The following is a 21,922-nucleotide window of genomic DNA, read 5'->3' as shown; positions in this document are numbered from 1 at the left end:
CAGAACAATAAAAAGCAATATTTAAACAATAGGTATTAAGTTTAGATTTAAAAATAGTAAGAGAGGTACATGTACAGAGTTCCAAAGGCAAGATATACCATAACTGTTACCCTGATACACTAAACACCCATAGTGCACAGTCTGCACAGTAGAATGGTTAACAGCAAGGAGTCAGAAGAACAAAGTGAATGTGATGGAGTATTTGGACATAACACAGAAGACAAGTAAGGTAGGGCTAGACCATGAAGAGTCTTAAAAACTAAAAGGAGAAGTTTATATTGAATGTGGAAAGGGACAGGAAGCCAATGTAATTTTAAAAATGTAGGAGTAATATGTTACCAAGGTTTTAAAGGTGTAACCACCCTTGCCACTGAATTCTGGGCATATTGTTGCATGTTTAGGCTCCGAGTATGGATACCAAACAACACTGCAATGCATTAGTTGTGTCATGAGGTGACTTAAGCATGAATAAGCATTTCAGCTGCAGTATCAGAGAGCAATGGATGCAGCCTTCAAATCTGCTTAAGGTGGAAAAAGGCAGCCTTGGTAATATTATTGATATGTGGATAAAAGGAGGGCATGGGATCAAGAAAAACACCAAGATTTTTAACCTGTGCAGACAAAGATGTAATAAAACCCAGGATTTTTACTGACACATTATCTATTGCTTGGAGATGCAATAATTAAGGCTTCATTTTTATTACTATTCAGTCTGAGAAAATTTTAAAACAACCAGTGTTTTATGTCAGCCAAACAGGTAACCAATGTAGGAGAAGCTAATGTTTGCAAAAGCCCTGTGTGTAGATAAATCAGTGTATCATCAGAATAACAATGAAACAATCTAATAATGATACCAAGAGGAGACATAAAAATAGGATGGGTCAGACCTACACCTACCAAAGGCAACAAATTGCTGTCGGTCCGTAAGGCACAATTTAAACCATGCAAGAATATTTCCAGCAATATTTAACTCATTCTCACATCTGAATTAAAGGATGTCATGATGTACTGTATCATAAGCATAAGTAATTACTTAAAAGATCATTAGTATTAAAAGGCCATGATCGTTTGCAATTAGGAGATCATTAGTCACCCTGTCTTCGTACTGTGATTGGCCCTAAAACCAGATTGAAATTCCTCCAACAAGTCATTAGATGCAAGATGGCCCACAACAGATTTTACTAAGAAAGGGAAGATTTGAAATAAGTTGACAGTTTTTAAAATCCTCAGGGTCTAGTCCAGGTTTTTTGATGACAGGTGTAACAACGGCCATCTTTAGGCTGGAAGGGACCAAGCCAGTAAAAAGAGATGTATTGACAATACTGGTGATACAATTAAGAAGAAAAGGCAAAGCAGCCTTAACCAAAGAAGAGAGCCTGGGGTCTAGAATACAGTCCAGATTATGGAATGCAGTATTGTCCAAAAATGGGAAACTAGGTAAACAGCTTATAGTTAAGATAGGAGTTAGATACAGTTTTGACTGAACAAATTGACTTTTTTGAAATTCAGAATAAATCATCCATCCATCCATCCATTATCCAACCCACTACATCCCAACTACAGGGTCACGGGGGTCTGCTGGAGCCAATCCCAGCCAACACAGAGCGCAAGGTAGGAAACAAACCGCGGGTAGGGCGCCAGCCCACCGCAGAGAATAAATCAGATCAATCTTATTATTAAAAAAAAGACAGAGGTTTCTGACAAAGGTCAGAGGAGGCAGTCAAAGGAAAGTTATTTGCAGTTTTAAGTAGCTTATCAACAGTAGCAAAAAGCGTTTGTGTGTTACCGTATACTGACTAAACAGACTGCTATTAGTATAAAATTCAGTCTTGGCTCTCTGCAGTGCCTGCTTATACAGGGAAACATGTTCCTTATAAGCAGTTGCATGGGCAACTTAATGCTTGTCCTCGATCATCAGAAATCCCCTTTCCTTGTCTAGTCAAAGTAATGAATCTCTTCACCTGATGAAGCTTTGCTTTTGTTGTCTGTTTGCATATTTTTGAATTCCAAGCGAGCATAGAAAAGGTGATATTAGTGTTTACTGCACAGCTAACCTTGCTGTTACTGTCTGTTACTGCTTGTACATTTTGCCATGTGTTTCTGTTGTTTTGAGTTGGTACTAAAACTGTTTCCTACCTATGTTTTTGGTGGTTCTTTGCTGTTCTGATGTTGCTCTTGCTGTTATAAGCACCTTCTTGGTACCAGGTATAAATTTTATACAACAGGATTTTAGCAGGCACCACCATTCATTGTTTATCCGTGGTTTCTGTTTAGGTGATGTCCTTATTCTCCCGCAGTTCCACATATTTCTTGATGTTACACATGTTGTATATTCTTGCAAAGTTAGTTTGTGTTCCATAATTGGCTTCAGTTTTAAACAAATTCCTGTCAGCTGATTCAGTTTCAATTCAATTCAGTTTATTCATGCACAGTGGTCTTGTTCATATAAGCATATACCATCTATACATATTCACAGCGATATTCACAGCATGAGCAAATGAGGTAAACAGACAGTAAAATGCCTTGTCTTGTTTCAGATTCACTTCCATCTTGGCACATTTTTGCTGTTTGTTCTTTAGTTTTATCTTGTTTTAGCATCTGTGTATGTGGAAGAGTCAAAGAAAGCAAATATGGCCTGACTCAAAAAAAAGGCCTTATCCTTGTAAATGTCATGGGTATATGTACAAATGCGGATTAAACATCATCATCATCTTCAGGTTGGCTGGTGTTTTAAAATCACCTACAGTTAAAGTGATTTTTCTAGGCATGTTATCACCCATATTGAGTGATCAGCATATTTTTGCAATAATTGCATTTATACACTGCCTGTTGCAGCAGTTCTGTTTAAATAAAGATATTGAAGTAATTTAATTTATATTCCTCAATGAAGCCAGATTTCCTTAAATATAAAAGTATTGAAGCTTTTTATTGAAAAACAGGTTTGCATATTAGTGAAGACTAAACTATGTAGCAGGAGGCCTGTTAGGCCAGCAATAGTCTGTTTAGTCTTGCTGCCAGCCCAGCCCACTTATTCTGCTTTTGTTTTTGTACGCATCATTTGTCTTAGTCCCTAATGTGTGAGCACTTGTAAAAATTCACTGAAAAGAAACGGTTTTGTGTACATCATATTGTTGTTTCAGTCTTCATTGTTCCCTATAGACTCAGCAGCCACACCTAGGTAAACAGTGTTGAGGCACCTGTTGGTCCCGTGAGGGTTAATGAATGACTGTTGTTACCAGGAATCACTACTGCATGATATTAAGAGGACTTTCTGAGTGTGTGGAAGGCGTGATTAACTAGTTGTTAAAGAAAATGCAGGTGAAATGTAATTTAAAGGTAGTGGTGTAGATAAGAAATCTTAAAATATACCTTAGTCTTGTTTGAATATTTTAGCGAGAGGCAATTTTTGTTTTTTTATTTTTTGGTGCTTTGTATGCATTGTCTAGTCCATAGGAGCCCATTATTACTTATTATTTCTCTCTAAAGGAGAATCAAGAGACAACAAATTCAGTGTGTACATTACTTAATGATTTTCAGCTTCAGCTAATATTCAACTAAAGGATGGTGACAACAAAAGATATGTGGTTGAAAGAGAAGATCAGATGCCTGAGTGAAAATGTAAGCATAAGGATTATTGCAACTGTGTCCAATAAAATGCTCTACTATTATTTATTCAATACTTTGGTTCTCAAAGGGATATAATAATAATGTCAGATAAAGTATTTGAGTACAAGAATTTTTAAACATGTTATGTTGCAATTAAAATTAACCCATATTTTGAAAAATATATGCTTTTAGTACCCAGATCCCAGTTTTAATGATCAGCATTTTAGATATCACAACTGTCACTCTTTCCCCTAAAAACACACATACACACTCCTATTTATTACTATAACATGCACTAAAACATTTTTGAGGCTTATAATCTTTTGTGAATTAATTGCATGACTAAATTGTAAGTAGATCTAATTTGCAGCCTCTGCCAAAAATACTACTACATCTTCTGGCAATAAATAAATATTTATTCAGGATTGGTTGAATGCTTTAAAGTTAATTTATGTATATTTATATTTTCCTGCTTACTGCTGATTTTGACATAAAAATACATTTTAATAATAACATTTCTTTTAATCTAAAGGAATACTCACTGCGGCAGATGACCGGGAAACTTGCCCTACCGGGACGCCTGAATAAGTGAAATACCGGGAGATGGGCAATATCTTTCTCAGGCCACAAGAGGGTAGCCCGCCTAGATTACATCAGGGCCACGGATTGGGAGTTTGGGAGGTCAACCCTGTAGGGTCCGTGGCCACAATCAGGGGGCACCTGGACGATCCTGGAGGCCTGGATGGCAGCACTTCTGCCACACCAGGAAGTGCTACCAGAGGAGGAACCAAATGCACGTAGAGTGCTTCCAGGTGCCCAGGAGGTTCCTCAGGGCGCACCTGCAGCACATCCGGGTGCAACATAAAAGAGCCCGCCTCACTCCATTTGGGGAACCGGAATCGAGTGGCAGAGGAAACTTCCATAAAAAAAATAATTTACTTGTGTTTCATAATCCACAAGTCAGATATCCAGTCGTATGCTCAGAATTTCTCAAATTTTGGCATAAATATTGGTTAATAAAGTGGCAGAATGGTAATGCGGCTGCTTCATAACAAACAGACCAGGGTTCACATCCTCGTTGCTCCTGGCAAGAAGTTTTCATGTTCTCCCTGTGTTTGTGTTTGTTTCCTCCAGGTGTTCTGGTTTCCTTCTACTGACTGAATATATGCAAGTTACAGTAGGTGACCTGGCATTGCTAAATCAGCCCTAGTGTGTAGGGGTATGTGTGTGTGTTTGCCCTGTGAAAGAATGGTGCTCTGTCCAGAAATTGTTACTGCCTTGTTCCAGATGCTTGCTGGGATAGATTCCAACTACCCTGACATGATACATTGGCTGTAAAAGCAGATTGAGAAGATGAATGGATATTAGTTAATAAATTACTTTGGGAAAATCAAGCAAGAACAACCTTTTGAAATGAAGAATGGAATCTTTCATTGGTCAAGAGTCCTTCCGTGAGGTGTTCATTCTTTGGCTATTAGAGCACCTCACGTAAAATCAACATTATAGAGAAGTGAATAACTCCAAAAGAATAGTGAGTAAAGACATTGTCAGGTGGGAGGTATGCCTCATATTTGTATAAGTACATATCTGAGGTGCTTCAAAAGGCAAAGGATAAAATCAAAATTGCAGTTTTATTTTCTGCATTGTAAAACACAGAATTACAGCATTGTGGCTTAGCAACCAGCATATGAGGTGAGAAGCAGGTCTTCAATTCAAAAGCTCAGTCCCATTTGAACTCAATCCTCAGCCACTTACACAAGTGGTTTATTTAATAATATTTAAGCCAAAACATGTATTTGGAACATTGTGACCATATGATAAGACGTCTGACATGTGGATTATTCAATATGAGTAACTTTTCTGTTTGTTCTGCATTGTTCGCTTAAAAGCCTGTTGTGTCAGGAATTTTGTTCTCTGATCTGTTAAAAAATTTCTTGCCTATTACTACAAACAACACACGGTAAGTAACATGAAAAAAAATACATTACTGCTGATTGCAAAAAATTGTTAAGGAAATCATAAGGAGATGTCTTGGAATTGAGGTTGGTGGACATACTGTAACCAGGAGATTTGACCTGAATTTATTCATAAACTTGGACATCAGGCAGACAGCCCCACCATCTCTAATACTGAGCATGTGATTAAATCAAGTATCGCAAAGCTGACAATTATGTGGTAGCAACAGAAGCTATTGTACACAGCATAATCACAACCAGAATAATCTCACACAAAATAGAAGTTCTCACGATGAAAACTTTATATTAAAATCACAGCATGATGATGTGACCATCATAAAAATAACATATATATATTGTAAATGGATTAGAGAGAAACAAATGAAAGGTTGGGGTCTCCAGGGGATACCCTTGTTTAAAGCCCAGACTGTACAGTAAATAACAAGAAATGCACAGGAAAAAGACAGAAAAATGGCAGTCATTACCATACTGTCATTTGTCATGCTAACAATGCATTTTGAGCAGGTCCATTCTCCTTGGAAGCTGCTCATAGAATGAACACCAATTTCCAGTATATTAAATTTAAATATTGTTGGGAGCCAGAAAGGTTGGGCCCAATGAAGGCTATATAGAATGTATGTCCTGCATTCTCTGAGGAGTTCTCCTCTGCTCTTAGGGTGGAAACATAAAAAAGGTTATATGATGTATCACACCCACAGTCTTCCCTTGTGTTTTCCTTCACTAGAACATATGACACACTCCCCATACTTATATGCTTGACAGAATAAACCAAAATAAAACATAGAGTACATGGGAAAAAAATGACAAAATCACTATAGATTTCACATTTCTGATAGAGCAGTTACCCATTCTAGGGGATTACTACCAAAGAGGAAAATAATATATATTATCATTCCTTAATCCAGAGTGTATGGAGTTGGTTGTATATTCAAACTTTTTGTACCTGTAACTAATTTACAGGTGCAAAACTAATTTAGTTTTTAGGGTGTTGGGAATCACCATTACATGTACTACTGCTAACAGTATTACAGATGTTCAGGTGTCCTAAAAACATTATCACCAATTCAATTCACTCCAACAACATCTATATAAAAGAATGAATAACTACCAATTATCATAGGCTCATAGCAACAGCAAGGTCAGGGTTTCCAAAAAACGTTCTTCCCTTTCTTTAGCGTTCTTATACATTTTGTAATTTTTCAGTCCAATTCTTGAGGCTTATACAATCCTTTGGCACTCAGATGTTTCGCTATCCAGACTTTTATTTTACGCAACATTTTTCTGAATTATGTTCCATATGAAAATCCCTCTTTTCCACTTCCTTCAGTTTAAACTGTGTCACACGCATACAGCTAAGGGCTTAATCAAGGGCGGAAAGCAAGGAAAGGGATTGTCGAATTGCATCAACCTGTCTTCTTTGTCTTCTGCAGATCACCTGAACAGAAACCTGCCTAAAATGCCTCCAACTTCCTGCATTCCCTCCTAGCCATGCCTCCTACTGACCTCACTTCTGCCTTGAACACCCATGGACCCGCCTCTTCCTCCCCAGTGACTATAATAGCCTAACACCTGCCCTAATTGGACGTTGAATCAGACAGTTCTCTGGTGCTATTATTTTGTTTGCCTGGCAATGTGTTTAACACTAGAATTACCAGAGCCTACGAAAAACTCGTAATTCCGTCCCACCTTAAATCGCTTCTTAAAATCGTTCACAGCTCTCCACCAGCGTCTTTTGTCATCTAAATGTGCTGATAAAAATCAGGCTGCAACCAGCCGGCTATTCCATCCCCCCAACGACTTAGAACGTGCACAAACTTCTCCCAGCTCATGCCTTGATTGATTATCTAGGAGTGAAGTGGAGTTTTAGAGTGGAAAGAATAGATCATTATTTGGAATACACGCATTTCACGTGTGTTCCATTTCTACAGTAATCCGTGTAAACACATTTTTAAAACAGAAACGTTTTTCATATTGTAGTAGTAAATGACAAAATGTAAGCATAAACTATATAATGTATGAAGCCTGAAGTCCAAATATCAAACACTTTCACAAAAGGTACACATATAACAGAACAAGTATGCTGTTATTCAAAAATATAACTGCAGAAAAAAGCCACCTTAGCATGCCATATTGACACGTACGTACTGCAGCTGACACAGTAGCATAATGGTATCAGGGCTTACTGGTATCCAAAAGCTCATGAGTTCGATCCCACATGGTTCAGTTTTGAGAAGTAAACTGCTCTTATTCTTACTATTTTAGAATAAAACATGCATTTGATTTCAGTGTGTAACAGCCAGTAATTTATGATACTTGTAAAGGATAGTTTTTTTTTTTATTCACTTTTCATTCTCAGTCTCAGTCGTGTTCAGGACCCTTCCCTATCCCCCATCTGAGAATGCTGTTTTCACATAAAGATGCGCTGTAGCTCTGCAGCGTACTTGTGACTGCATTCTCGTACCAATGCTTGCGAACTGAAGTGCCTGCGTGCACTTTTCGTGGCATTACACGTCTATTTTTTTTAGCATGCCTGTGTCGCTCAAACATAGGAACATATGTTGGTGTACAAGAATAAAAAACAAGTGCACTTTTATTCTAGACTATAAGTGAAGAAAAAATAAAGCAAGTTACAGTAGGCGGTTGATCGACAGCTTGCGTGGTGCAATGCTAAGAACTGCTGATTTCCGATCCGTGCTATATAAAATCATCACATTCAAATATTAACAATTTCCACACACCCTTCCTACATTCACGACATGTGTACTTGTTGCAGTGTACACATCTCTCTGGGCTATGGTTCCTATTACACTGAATGAGCACCTGACATTGTACTTTCTTCCCTATATAAATCACATTCGAGTATAGCGCGTCTCCAAATAAATCACATTTGAGTTATAGCGCGTCTTTATGTGAAAACAGCATTGTCAGATTGGGGGGGTGGGGGGGAATCGTGAACGCGACTGAGAGAATGGAACTGAATAAAAAAGACTGAAATCAAATGTATGTTTTATTCTAAAATAGTTAAGTACATGCAATATTATTTGAAAGCGAACAGCGTCAGATCGGGTTTGAATACACGCTGACGCTGAACTCCCTGTCTATCTACATAGTAATAACAGTAATTTTATTATTATATAGGAGCTTCCCTGTCTGCCTATCATATAGTGCCTTTCCTTCCTACCTATCTATATATCTATCCCCTTAGCTGTTTTTTATATATCTTGTAACAGAATAAGATGCTTCTCGCACCCTTGCACCTTCAGACACCACGTCAGACACCAGGTAAAAGTCCAAAGATGATATTTATTTTATAATAAAGTGCACAAAGCACCCTCTACTCCCAAATATTCCAATAAACAATATACAATAACAAATCCTCCACTCCCAGACGCTTAGCCACCCTGCCTCCCAACTCAGCTCATCGTCTGGGAGCCCCACAGTCCTTTTATATTCCCTGACCCGGAGGTGTTCCTTCCCAACAGTCCACAAGTCCTTATTCCTTCCGGGTCAGGGTAAATAATGTTTCTCACCCCGGAAGCCCGTCGCTCTTCCTATGACGAACTTCCGGGTCATAGGGCATGAAGAATTCTTCGGTCCTCCCTGCAGCTCCCTCTCGTGGCCCCATGGCATCCAGCAGGGCGGTGCACAAAACTACATGGTCCATAATGCCCTGCTGGTCTTCTGGGGACCTCCATGCTGCAAGGAGGGCTCCACCTGGCGGCTTGGGGGTATTGGCCGGGGTACATGGCCGGCCATATCTTACAGTACTCCCCAGCGGCGAATTATAAAGATTCGGCGGCCTGCCCCGAGAGGAAGTCTTCCTCCAAGAGGGCGCGTCATCCGGGATCTGACTGCGTTGCCCCTGTCCTCGAGCAAACCTTGGGGGCGGTGTACCTCCTGTCTCCCGGGGACATTGGCGCACTCGTGACCCGTCGCTGGCAATTGTAGCACCGACGCAGTCCTCCTGGTTGGCTCTTTTCCCGATACCTGAAACATCTCGGGAACTCGGTCAGCTCCACCCTTTCCCCCGCCAAGGAGGGTTTTCTGGCCGCCTCGCTGCTCTCCGCCCTTTTTCCCACCTTGTCAGGAGACCCCTTCTTTATTCTAAGGATCTCCAGTTTACTCTGGGGCTTGTCCACAGTTTGGGTCTCTCTATTAATGAAAGAGAGCCCTTTTACTGTCTGCACGCCCTTTGATTTATAAACAACATGGGTGGGGTCTTTAGGATCGAATCGCTCCAAGAGACAGCACCAACCAGCTGCTCTGGCTCGTCGGTCCTTCCCCGGCCGCTCCGTAAGCGTTCGACCTCTCTTGTAGGGCACATCCATTTGGCACCGCTATGGATTAAAAGCGGGCCCGGATCACACTGCGTCCCTATTACATTATATACGGTACCGACATTACCTGTCTGTACCGCCAAATCACATAACACGGGAGGCTCTCGGTCCAATCGCCGCAGGTACTCACGTACTCTTCTTAAAGCGCGCCGCCGCTCCCAGATCTCCAACGATCTTCTTAATCGCCTCTAAAGTCTGCAAAATACTCCGCGCGGGCTCGATTAATTTTTCGAGTTCCCGCGTCAAAATAATTAGTTAATTCGGCGGGTTTGGCTTACTTCCTGGTTTGCCATACCGTCCGGCCGGAGCCAATGAACTTCGCCGCTGTCGGCACGTGTTCTGACGGGTTCCCGCGGGTTTCTGGGAATTGGAGTTCTCTACAGGCGAGGACCGGGCCGCCATCTTTGGTCGACTGCGACCTGCCTTTATTAATTTGTCGGCAGATCGACCAGCCATTTCCGCCCTCCTTACCTTCTTTTGGGTTGAGCAGTGCCGCTCACCACCCCTTTCTCCTTCGGAAAAATCAAGTCCGTCTTTTCTTGGCGAAGTCATAAACAGCTGGACACGGGCGTCACCTTTCTGGAATCCCGTGGTACTTCCCGTGTCCTCGCCGGCACCCGTAATGCGGAAGTCCTTTTCGTTGTCCGTCTGCCCGTACAAAGCGCCACACTATCTTGGAGATTCTCCTGCATCCCGCAGAACCTCCGGATGATCTTTTCGAGGTATGTGCATGGTACAAAATGCGAATTTTAAATAAATTATCTACGTTTGCAGCACATACCTCGTTGTAGGTTTCTTCGTCCGAGTCCTCTCCCGATCCGTGTAGTAAGCCCTGTCGCTCATCCCGAGTGTCGGCCATGACGAACATGGAACTTCCGCTGGTGCTGTTGCCCTGTTTTGTCTTCTTTTTTCCCATTATAGACTTGAAAAAGGTGAGGTTTCTGGCGATTTTCCTGTGTGTGTTGTGGCGCTGTCTTCCGGGTATTCTGTCCACAGTAAAATTTTTAAATACAGGTCCTCTGCCAAACTGGCGGCCAGAGAATCCTGCCGAGCTCGCCAACTGTAACAGAATAAGATGCTTCTCGCACCCTTGCACCTTCAGACACCACGTCAGACACCAGGTAAAAGTCCAAAGATGATATTTATTTTATAATAAAGTGCACAAAGCACCCTCTACTCCCAAATATTCCAATAAACAATATACAATAACAAATCCTCCACTCCCAGACGCTTAGCCACCCTGCCTCCCAACTCAGCTCATCGTCTGGGAGCCCCCACAGTCCTTTTATATTCCCTGACCCGGAGGTGTTCCTTCCCAACAGTCCACAAGTCCTTATTCCTTCGGGTCAGGGTAAATAATGTTTCTCACCCCGGAAGCCCGTCGCTCTTCCTATGACGAACTTCCGGGTCATAGGGCATGAAGAATTCTTGGTCCTCCTGCAGCTCCCTCTCGTGGCCCCATGGCATCCAGCAGGGCGGTGCACAAAACTACATGGTCCATAATGCCCTGCTGGTCTTCTGGGGACCTCCATGCTGCAAGGAGGGCTCCACCTGGCGGCTTGGGGGTATTGGCCGGGGTACATGGCCGGCCATATCTTACAATCTATTATACAGTGCCTTCCCTGTTTATTTATATATCTAGTGCCTTCTCTGCCTGTTTGTCTGTCTGATTGCATATAGCGCTGAACTTACTGCTCTGTACTTTTCTGTGCTCTGCATTTCCTGGAGTACAAAAGAAACAGCACCATACAGCAACAAGTGAGAACTGGCAAGATCGCGGAAAAAACACGCGGTCACTGATTACAAACCGCAAGATTAATGAAAGAGACAATATATGTAAAAACATCATCGCACTAATGCAATATTATTTGAAAACGAACAGCGTCAGATCGGGTTTGAATATGCGCCCGATCTGACGCTGTTCGTTTTCAAATAATATTGCATGTACTTAACTATTTTAGAATAAAACATACATTTGATTTCAGTCTTTTTTTTATTCAGTTCCATTCTCTCAGTCGTGTTCACGATCCCCCCACCCCCCCCACCATCTGACAATGCTGTTTTCACATAAAGACGCGCTATAACTCAAATGTGATTTATTTGGAGACGCTATATACGAATGTGATTTATATAGGGAAGAAAGTACAATGTCAGGTGCTCATTCAGTGTAATAGGAACCATAGCACAGAGAGATGTGTACACTGCAACAAGTACACATGTCGTGAATGTAGGAAGGGTGTGTGGAAATTGTTAATATTTGAATGTGATGATTTTATATAGCACGGATCGAAATCAGCAGTTCTTAGCATTGCACCACGCAAGCTGTCGTATCAACCGCCTACTGTAACTTGCTTTATTTTTTCTTCACTTATAGTCTAGAATAAAAGTGCACTTGTTTTTTATTCTTGTACACCAACATATGTTCCTGTGTTTGAGCGACACGGGCATGCTAAAAAAAATAGACGTGTAATGCCACGAAAAGTGCACGCAGGCACTTCAGTTCACAAGCATTGGTACGAGAATGCAGTCACAAGTACGCTGCAGAGCCACGCGCATCTTTATGTGAAAACAGCATTCTCAGATGGGGGATAGGAAGGATCCTGAACACGACTGAGACTGAGAATGAAAAGTGAATAAAAATAAAAAAAACTAACCTTTACAAGTATCATAAATTACTGGCTGTTACACACTGAAATCAAATGTATGTTTTTATTCTAAAATAGTAAGAATAAGAGCAGTTTACTTCTCAAAACTGAGCCATGTGGGATCGAACTCATAAGCTTTTGGATACCAGTAAGCGCCTGATACCATTATGCTACTGTGTCAGCTGCAGTACGTACGTGTCAATATGGCATGCTAATGTGGCTTTTTTCTGCAGTTATATTTTTGAATAAAAGCATACTTGTTCTGTTATATGTGTACCTTTTGTGAAAGTGTTTGATATTTGGACTTTAGGCTTCATACATTATATAGTTTATGCTTACATTTTGTCATTTACTACTACAATATGAAAAACGTTTCTGTTTTAAAAATGTGTTTACACGGATTACTGTAGAAACGGAACACACGTGAAATGCATGTATTCCAAATAATGATCTATTCTTTCCACTCTAAAACTCCACTTTACTCCCAGATAATCAATCAAGGCATGAGCTGGGAGAAGTTTGTGCACGTTCTAAGTCGGTGGGGGGATGGAATAGCCGGCTGCTTGCAGCCTGATTTTTATCAGCACATTTAGATGACAAAAGACGCTGGTGGAGAGCTGTGAACGATTTTAAGAAGCGATTTAAGGTGAGACGGAATTACGAGTTTTTTCGTAGGCTCTGGTAATTCTAGTGTTAATAAACGGGGTGGATTCCCCAACTCTTTTTCTGCCTTCTCTTGTCTTTTACAACTGAAAAATAGAAATCATCATCCTTCATAAACAAGTTACCTCTATTGCCATAGCCCTGATAAAAGGGCTTGTATTTTAAGCAACAAAAAAACTGCACTGACAAAGAGTCATACAATAAACAGGCAATACAAAACAAAACATATGTGTCAGTGTGACACACTGAATTAAGAAGCCCCTACACTTATTAGTGTCCCCTGAATATCACTGTGCATACGGTATCTAAGCTTCTATCACAATAAGATGTGATCCTACAGTAGCTCCAGTATTTATGTTCTATTCCAGGGATCATAGTTCTAGAGGTTGCATATTGGTAAAAATTTAAGAGCTGACTATTCATTGTAGTCTGCAGCTTTCTTAATCTTTGAATCTGTGAATAAATTATTTTATACTTCTTTGAATCTTTCGATACAAAAGAAAACAATGAGCATACCTTTTGGTGGTGAGTGACAAAATCTTTTAAGGAAGAATGGCAAATATGTCAAAAGTTCAGTGGGATCATTACAGTAAAGTAGTTGTTTGGGTCACGACCTGGACTTGCTGCTAACATGATGGTGTAGTAAAATTAGCTGAGTTCCTCCAAGTGCAGATTCTGTGGAGTGTGATATATTGCCCTCTTTTTGGCATACTATTCATTGCAGTAGTAGAGACACTGTCTGTAAATAACATCACAGAGAGCTATCCTATAAATATTTTCCACACCACCACCTCTCTCATAATCTGCAAAACAATCAAACTGAAGTAACTCACAACCAAACACACATATAAGAAATGATAGAGAGAATGTCATAGACAAACTTGTAAGGTGAAGTGTCTGTGGTGCTAATCTGAAATGTTGAATCAAAAATACTGAGTGTGATGATTTTTTGGGAGTTGTGGGGGAGTGAGACAATAGGTTGGGGATATTTATATAGTGATTTGGCAGTTTTGTATGCTGGTGCTTTGTCATGTGTTCACATTTACAGTATTGAATGCAGAGGTGTAATGGATGGCTTACTGAGGAAGAATTCCCAATCTTAATACTATTTTAAAGTGGTTTGATAAATTTCGGTCTGCTGACAGTGTTAAGGATTGAAAACTATAAGTACAGCAGAAAATAATGAAAGTGTGAGACAGACTTTAGGGTGGATCCCTTGAGATATCAGCACAGCTATAGCTGGTAGTATTAAACACTCTAGACTGCACTGTTCTCGGAAGTTTTCATCAGGATTTATGGTATCACCCTTATAAAATGCAAATAGCGCATACAATTTTACCAAATATTTTAGCTAAGCAACTCAGCTTTTTCACTCAGGTTGTTAAACTGTTAATTAAAGACTGGGGTATGCTAAATAATTAGCAAACTCATATATAGGACTGTAAATGTAGTTGGAAAGTATTTTTTAAAAATAATATGTGAGACAAGGTAACTAAGCAGCATCATTTTTTTTGTCTGCTTTATTTCTAACTTACAGTGTAGATGTCTGAGAGGTGGAACACACAACACATCGGCACACTCCCCCACCATGAGTCAAGTGATGAAGTTAAGTGACCATTCATACTGTCCTTTCAAAAATCATCATGTCTCACAGCCCACCTGATATACAGTGCATCCGGAAAGTATTCACAGCGCATCACTTTTTCCACATTTTGTTATATTACAGCCTTATTCCAAAATTGATTAAATTAATTTTTTTCTCAGAATTCAACACACAACACCCCATAATGACAACTTGAAAAAAGTTTACTTGAGATGTTTGCAAATTTATTAAAAATAAAAAAAACTGAGAAAGCACATGTACATAAGTATTCACAGCATTTGCCATGAAGCTCAAAATTGAGCTCAGGTGCATCCTGTTTCCCCTGATCATCTTTGAGATGTTTCTGCAGCTTAATTGGAGTCCACCTGTGGTAAATTAAGTTGATTGGACATGATTTGGAAAGGCACACACCTGTCTATATAAGGTCCCACAATTGACAGTTCATGTCAAAGCACAAACCAAACATGAAGTCAAAGGAATTGTCTGTAGACCTCTAAAACAGGATTGTCTCGAGGCACAAATCTGGGGAAGGTTACAGAAAAATTTCTGCTGCTTTGACGGTCCCAATGAGCACAGTGGCCTCCATCATCCGTAAGTGGAAGAAGGTCGAAACCACCAGGACTCTCCCTAGAGCTGGCCGGCCATCTAAACTGAGCGATCGGGGGAGAAGTTCCTTAGTCAGGGATGTGTCCAAGAACCCGATGGTCACTCTGTCAGAGCTCCAGAGGTCCTCTGTGGAGAGAGGAGAACCTTCCAGATAGATAACCATCTCTGCAGCAATCCACCAATCAGGCCTGTATGGTGGAGTGGCCAGATGGAAGCCACTCCTTAGTAAAAGGCACATGGTAGCCCGCCTGGAGTTTGCCAAAAGGCACCTGAAGGACTCTCAGACCATCAGGAACAAAATTCTCTGGTCTGATGAGACAAAGATTGAACTCTTTGGTGTGAATGCCAGGCGTCACGTTTGGAGGAAACCAGGCACCGCTCATCACCATGCCAATACCATCCCTACAGTGAAGCATGGTGGTGGCAGAATCATGCTGTGGGGATGTTTTTCAGTGGCAGGAACTGGGAGACTATTCAGGATAAAGGGAAAGATGACTGCAGCAATGTACAGAGACATCCTGGATGAAAACCTGCTCCAGAGCGCTCTTGACCTCAGACTGGGGCGACGGTTCATCTTTCAGCAGGACAACGACCCTAAGTACACAGCCAAGATATCAAAGGAGTGGCTTCAGGACAACTCTGTGAATGTCCTTGAGTGGCCCAGCCAGAGCCCAGACTTGAATCCGATTGAACATCTCTGGAGAGATCTTAAAATGGCTGTGCACTGACGCTCCCATCCAACCTGATGGAGCTTGAGAGGTGCTGCAAAGAGGAATGGGCGAAACTGGCCAAGGATAGGTGTGCCAAGCTTGTGGTATCATATTCAAAAAGACTTGAGGCTGTAATTGCTGCCAAAGGTGCATCGACAAACTATTGAGCAAAGGCTATGAATACTTATGTACATGTGATTTCTCAGTTTTTTTATTTTTAATAAATTTACAAAAACCTCAAGTAAACATTTTTCACGTTGTGATTATGGGGTGTTGCGTGTAGAATTCTGAGGAAAAAAATTAATTTAATCCATTTTGGAATAAGGCGCTAACATAACAAAATGTGGAAAAAGTGATGCGCTGTGAATACTTTCCAGATGCACTGTAAAGAAGAAGTTATTTCTCTCAGCTTTACTAAAGGTTACACTACAGTAAACAATTATACTGGCAGGGATATACCTTTGGAATCTATTACTTGTTTTATTGACAGTACTTTTGCTTTTCACTTTTGTCTTTTAGCAATATTCATGTGAGAAATATCCTTAGATAGATAGATAGATAGATAGATAGATACCTTATTAATCCCAAGGAAATATTCACATAATCCAGCAGCAGTCTACTGATACAAAAAACAATATTAAATTAAAGAATAATAAAAATTGCATGTAAAAGCAGACAATAACTTTGAGTAATGTTAGCATTTACTCCCCCGGGTGGAATTGAAGAGTCGCATAGTGTGGGGGAGGAACGATCTCCTCAGTCTGTCAGTGGAGCAGGACAGTGACAAAAGTCTTGAATGGGAACAAAAACTTATAATCATTGTTATTTGCCTATCTATGGTTGATGTGTTATTACAGCAATAATAAAATTATTTTATTTGGTAGCACAGATCAAAAAATTTTAACAACCTCTGCACTAAATGACAGACGATCAGAAATTTAACCAAATCATAAAAAATGATGTTTAAATTATTCTTTAAATTAATTTGCTTACCAATCTAGTTTTTTCAGCTCTAAAAAGTCTTTCAATTATGTAAACATGGTTCAGACTGTCTTCACAAAGCATCTTGTAACTTTAAATAAGATGTTGTCTATAACAACACATGCCATGCAAGGTGAAGCAAGCATTTGCACCTAAACAATCCAGGACCATAGCCCTGCTATGAACAGCTATGCCAGTAAACTTGTTAATTGGGATGACAAAATGACAAAGCATACACACAAATAAAGAATTATATAAAAATACAACTAAACCCTAAAAATAATGCTTAACTCCTGACAGCAATGTAGAGAGATTAAAAACTTAGGAAATATATGAAAGCATTTTAGATAAAAAAAATTATATGTTAATTTACATTTACAAAAATTCAAAAGATAGAGATAGGAACTTGTACGTGCAGAGATGAAGAGAGTATAAGGCTATAAAATGGATGCAAAAGGTGGCCATCTGATAAAATGAAGGGTGAACTGAAAGACTGCTGAGAGGTGAATTTAAAACAGCTATCAGTCGCTGAGTGATACATACTCTGAATGAATGGATCTGTACATAAAATTAATGATTGTTGTTCAAGTTCAGTCGATGAGTGATACATGTTCTTAATTAATGAATCTGTGCATGAAATGAATAAAAGTTGTTCAAGTGTTTTGCATAGTAAATGCAGTCAAGAGCGGCATTTGGGGGTGGCAGGTCCGGCGCCTATGGGGGCCCGGCTTTTGAGGTCCCTGTGTCCCATTCAAGAGGATTTGTCAAGCTATATTCTCCAGTTATATTTTGATAAAGTCTGCGTGTTATCTTGCTAAATTTAGCTGAATACTGTAATGAGAATATCTAGTGTATGTTAAGATCATTTTTATTAAATTCGCGCACAAGTTTATACAGTCCACACATACCGGTAACAGCGTTTGACGTAACTGGCCCCGCGTAGGGTTGGCCAGCCCTAGGCCCCACACACCCCTAAGGTTGTCTCTGAATGCAATGGAGAGTAAGTGAAAACACTAGCCAAGATCATGACATCAGATTGCATAGCATATATTATCAAATGTTCCTTTTTATAAAGCACATTGTTGCACTTATATGTGAAAATGTCTTATGTACAGTGTAATAAGAAGGGTCAAGAGACATGGCAAGGTTTGGGGCTGCCACCCATATAATTCAGTATCCTGGCTGCAAAAGTAAATGCTTTTTAGTCTTAGTCAAGTTCACAAGACCGAGTCCAAAACAGAACTGAATTCCAGTGAAAATGTGTGAGGCTTTATAGGAAGTCTGGGGGAAGTGATGTCAGGGCCGGGACCGGAAGTGATGTCGTCTTTGGGGCCAGAAGTGATATCGTCCTCGGGGCCGGAAGTGGGGTGTCCCGAGTCGAGGCGGTGGCTCCTGATGGGATTTCCCAGGAAAGGTCTGCAGGGTACTTAGAAAGAGCGTTAGTGCACCCCGCCACCCCCTGGGCAGATGTATTACCATTCATCTCCAAGCCTTTCAGCTGCCTCCTATTCACATGTGTGTGACAATAGTAAACACATGTTGGTGCTGTTGTCTTAATTTAGTGACTTCTGTGAACTGTGGGGAAGATTTTTGTACAGGTTAATAGAAAATCACAGCTAGGTATTGAATAATATAATGAAATATGAAAATTGTATTTAAAAAGAAGACTAAAGTAATAGAAAGGGAGAAAAAGCAAGATGTAAGTTGTATTATGATGTCAGTTTCTTTCTTGGCTGAAGGTCTCTTTCAAAAAAAAATGCATGAGAATGTTGAAGGCTCATATTTGCACCAGTTGCCAATAAATTTTTCATTGAGTGAATGTCATTTGTTTGGTTCATTGGTGTTAACATCAAAACATTTTGTATGCATTAATTACCTGGTACTATTATACTTTTCCAGATGTACTTTCCTGGGATTCTAGACTCAGCTTTGTTCACAAATGTCCCTGACTTGGCAATTTACTAATGAATTCTTGGGATAGCATGCATGAGTGAAGGAGGCAAATAAAAGTGTCATTTCTACAGAGTCAATGGAGTGTGGAACATTGTGAAGAATGAAGTATTTTAAATTTGCCTGTGATAGAAATAGCTTTAATGACAGTAAATATGTGAGTCAATGTGGGCCTTTGGTAGAATATACAACCCCAATTCCAAATAAATGTGGAACAGTATGCAAAACAATAATGAAAGTGAAAAGTGGTGATTCGTAAATTTACTTTCTGTTCAAACAGAAATGGTATGAAGACAAGGTATTTGATGTTTTACCAAATAAATGGCAGTGTTTATTCTGAAATTGATGCCTATTACACATTCCAAAAAGGTTAGAATGAGGTAATTTAGCTTAATCGCAATGTGATACATTGAAATAACAAGGTGATGTGAAACCCGTGATGATAAACAGGTAAGGTATTAATGTTATAGTATATGGGAACCCTCCAAAAAAGGCCTAGTCCAGAGCATGCAAGAGCTGAGGCTCACTTATTAGCCAAGAGATACATCAGCACATAATCCAGCACTTTGAAACCATTGTTCTTACAAATAGGTAGGATTTTGGGAACAACATTCTCTTTAGTGCAAAATATAATTTAAAAGAATGCGGTCAAAAATTGGTGCATAAAGGGAAAGGTTTAAAACCACTTCTGAATGTACATGATCTCTGAATTCACAGACATCACTGTCTTTTATGTTTTAGCTGATATTAAAGATGTTATGGACAAGCAAAACTTGCCGATTACTATATTAAAAGTACAAGAGATGATAAAGCAGCAAAATTCAAAGGGTAATGGAAAATCGAAAATCAAATGCAGATATTAGATTATAGTAAGAACACAAATCCTATCACTAGGGGCCTACTTTTCTGAACACTGAATACTGCTAATAATATCAAAAGGTTTTTATATTCACTGAGGAGTAAATTAATGTGTGATCATCACCACAGTTATACTATAATTTCCCGTAATGTCAAGACAATGACGATTATTGTCATGTGACCAAGTTCAAAGACATTATATAAATACAGAAAAATAAAACAGTATCCTAAATCAACTTATTGCACTGTCACATTGAATATGTTATGTGTTTGCTGCTTGTCTGTCTGGTCTGCTTGTGTGAACAAAGAAGATAGCCCATATGTTTGGTTTTGAAAAATAGACAGGTGACTGACAGCAGCACCCCTGAAGGCTGGAAGTCCAGTTTCAGAAGTAATATGCATAAATTGTGCCATTTTTCAAAAGGGGAGGCACCATTCAGAGGAAACAGCTGGCAAACTATCAAAACGGATCAACATCTGCATTGGCAATGTAAAAGGAACTATGGATACGAAGACCTACCTAGATAGGCAAAGACCAGCAATCTTCTCCAGGGTTGTGAATCCTGCATTGTACTTAGTTATAAACAATGAACCTCGGTGAGCTTGTTGAAGTTCTTTTTTTTTTATAATGGCACAGTACTGACTGTGGAAACATTTTACATTAGATAACTGAAACTTTGGAGTATTGTGTGAACTTCAGGAGGGACTGGGGTGTTTATTTCACTGTATATAATATTATTCACACTTATAGGGGATATTGTGTTTTGGGGTGGAAAAAAGACATTGCAGTTTTTATCTTTTTCTTTTTCTTTTTTTTTTCTGTCTTTGATAAATTGCCTTGTAACTGTCTTTTTTGCATATACTGTATACAGCTAAAATTTTGTTACAATGAACTCCCAGGGACCTAAAAATATTTTGTTGTAACAAAAATTTTGTTGTAATGAGATTCTGTATTTGTTGCTATAGTGCTTTCTTTAACTTGCGTCCAGGCATTTGCAATCATTTCAATAGCTTCTTTCGTATTAATTTTAATCTCCTCCTGCCTACAAGTTATGCTGACGAGAATTTTTCTCAGCATTTCCTTGCCATAATACACTTTCAGTGTGCGAATAATGCCCAAATCCAATGGCTGAAGCACTGCTGTGCAATTAGGTGGGAGGAATTCAATGTGAACATTATCTAAATGTGGAAGCATGTTGTGTGCAGCACAGTTATCAATCAGAATCCGAATCATCCTTTTCTTCTTCTTCATACTGTGAGGTTTCTGAACACTTCTGGGATCCCCACCACTCCTCACCCAATGGGAATGACACGCTAAAGTGCGTCCTGAAACGCGATTGCAGCGTCTGTGGAAGATTGTTTGTCCGTTGCTGGTGCAGGGCAATAGCAGGCTCAAAGCGGTGCAGTGAGGCACCACAGAAGCGAATCCTAAAAGATCAGGGTTGTGCTATAAGTTCCTGTCTTGCACCACAAAACACGAGGATTAGTCTCAGGACTTTAGCAAAACCAGCTTTATTCAGCTTGAAACAGGAACGGAACACTTATTTATTGTAGTGTGATCTAGCACTCTGCTATATACACAGACACAGCAGTCAGGCAGGGTCTTGGCCAGATCAGTAATCAAATAATCCTGCTATTTGTGGCTATCTGCGTTTGCAATGTACCTTGCACCACCCATCGAGATCATCGAGATCTTTTCTGTTTGCTTTGATGGAGAGACGCAGCATAGCTTTGTGCCTGCTGTTGCCCCAGCAACAGATAAACAGTCTTCCATAGATGCGGAAATTTGGACTTCGGGATGCTCTTCGGCTTGCTGTCTAGATGGGGGCGGTCCCAAGAGAGTTTACAAACCTCAAATTTTCTTGAATAAGTGCCACATTAATAGGAATGTTTCTTGAATGAGCATCACTGAACCACATAAAAACTGCTTTTTCGATGTCTTCAAATGCAGCAGTTCACATATGTTTGCAACCCGAGATTTTTCTTC

The sequence above is a fragment of the Polypterus senegalus genome, chromosome 8 (genome assembly GCF_016835505.1).
Source record: "Polypterus senegalus isolate Bchr_013 chromosome 8, ASM1683550v1, whole genome shotgun sequence".
Taxonomy (NCBI): Eukaryota; Metazoa; Chordata; class Cladistia; order Polypteriformes; family Polypteridae; genus Polypterus; species Polypterus senegalus.
The sequence above is the reverse complement of the archived record's forward strand: the minus strand, read 5'-3'. Positions refer to the sequence as shown.